Raw genomic sequence first — 2,509 nt, 5'->3', positions numbered from 1 at the left:
CAATGATTTCCTGAGAAATTTTGTCAACACAAAAAATGATTACGTGGTAGCTCAATACAGGCTTAAATGCATTAATATAAGAATTCTGTTTTACATGCCATACTACCCAAATAATCGATCGGAAATGTCTTATCGATGAGTTTAGTATTATGGTCTGTAAAATGATATTTGAACCGTATGCTGTCAACGATCATTCCATATAAAAATATGATTTATGTTTTAACGTTAGAGTTGTAAAATTGTATGATCAATGTGTCCAGTTTTATGTGAATGCACTCTTAAAACATGTTTTTATTAAGCGATATCCGTTCATTGATTTGCAGAATTTTTGTCATCTTAGTACATATACACTGTGCATTTTGACATCACTGTTCTGAAATCTCTGATGATAATGTTTCTTCTGTTATTATCCTGGCCCATTTTATTTGAATTTGAGTGGGGGTTATTACTCTGCTGACATGATGGTATTTTCTTTTTTTCGTAACTTAATCGGCATTCATGCTTTGTTCTGACGTGCCTGAAAACTATATTGAAACCCTATGACACACCCTATATGTATCTAGGTCTTATTACAGTGGACAGTAAAGGTTATTTCTGGTCTTCATTGGTACATCCACAGCGTAAGGTGTTTGATATTCTCTTTGTAGAAACAAAAATGTAATTTATGTTCGAATATGAGGATTTTGATTACTCAAATTGCAGGACAGCAGGTTGAAGCCATTAAAATCTTAATGACTTATTATCATTTTGAACTTTATTATTTTTGTTATCATTACCAAACGGATATCACCTTACGTCACAGTAGCTGATGATATACCAATTTCTTCTGACATAAAGATTAAAAATGAATATCTCTAAAACCCGCTGCAATTATAACCGGAAGATTGAATACAGTATATCGTCGAATGCTTATCTCATTTTTCTCAGTATGGTTTCTTAATGGGTTTCACATACTATGTTACATAGATGACCTAATTTTTTTTTTATTTTCACGAAATTGCCGCGTGCATTTTGAAGTTATTATTCATCCATTTGAACGCATACACTAAAAAAATTGAAATGTAGGCGATTTGCGAGATCTTTGGACCGGTTACATAAATTACTAAATGACTAAATCGGTATTAAATATGAAAATTCCAGTAGTTTAAATATCCCGGCACGCATATTCAAACACGGTAGAATTATTCAGCTTTACTATAGAAATGCAATCACTTATAGTTTATCACTTTTTCTCTGTATCAAGCTTGCAGACTTTTAACGTCAAACAAGCAAACATTACATTTTACTATTAGAAATTTTAAACGAAACTCAATCAAACAACGATCGGCAACAAAAACGTAGTAATCGACAAAACACGTTTTATTTATGGTCAGATAATGGACTGGAACGGTAATAAAATTGTAGGACAATCAAACAGTTTTCGTACCATTACGGCGGTAATGTTACTTCTAGCTCAGTAACTATCAAGTGATTCAGCTAATGTTGAAATAATTTCTACTATATCAAGAAATGCATGTTTAGATATGTAGCAGTCAGTAATTTGTATTCATAAATCATTTTTTCATGTCAAGATTTGTGCAATCATTCAAAGGCCATTCATGTATATACTGGGGTCAGGCGTTATGCCTTTACTAATCAGCAACGGACATAAAGTGAAATTTTCTGTCACTGATTGAAACTTAATTAATAAAGTTCCGTCATACTTGAACGTGATAAGCTCGAGAGACAATAGCAAAGAGTTAAAACTCCCTCCTTGCCCCTCTCCTCACCCCTCCCCACAAAAAAAGAAGAAACCCCGACAATGATTATCCGATGTGATAAAGGAATGACGTTAGTACCATTAGAGATGGGACATAGATTAACCCGTAAAAAACATATGCCCTACAGCTCATTATGGGTTGTAAACAATTCGAAGGTTTGTTATTTCAAAATGGCGTGACGTTTGTTGATGCTCTGATGGTTTTTAATGTGCACTTGTTGATTCAACAATTAAATCGTTTCAAAAACACAGTTAAGTATTATTGTCATATTTGTAAACACATTAAAACAGTCACGTGCTGACCTATTAAATCAACAAACATGTTTACATGATTTTATAATCTTTACACCAGATGTACTCAGACGTACAGGCTTAATATTATGATAGACAACTTATATGTACTTTAACAGAGATGACTTAATCACATCCAGAAAAATATCAAATTCCCAAAAATGCCAAAATATTGTTACTAACACTTTGAGCTCTGTGTAATTAAGGTGCACACAAGCTCCTAGAAATAACTCTTTAGGGCATATTTTAATATTGTATATCAGTTTAAAACAACTTTTTTAATTAAATCAATATTTTTTTGGTCTGATAGAAACACTTAAAACGTCTATCGTCAAAATGAGAAATTTGCATTTAATTCGTGTGCAATGGAGAACAATGCATACTGATTTATTTCAAATTATTAAAGTGGTACCAACTGACAACGTCTAGACTTAACTCAGCCTAACCTTAACTTAAAGG

This window comes from Ylistrum balloti, unplaced genomic scaffold, assembly GCF_031769215.1.
Source record: "Ylistrum balloti isolate Yb309-2 unplaced genomic scaffold, AGI_CSIRO_Ybal_v1 Utg370466, whole genome shotgun sequence".
NCBI lineage: Eukaryota > Metazoa > Mollusca > Bivalvia > Pectinida > Pectinidae > Ylistrum > Ylistrum balloti.
This window is presented reverse-complemented; position numbering follows the sequence as displayed.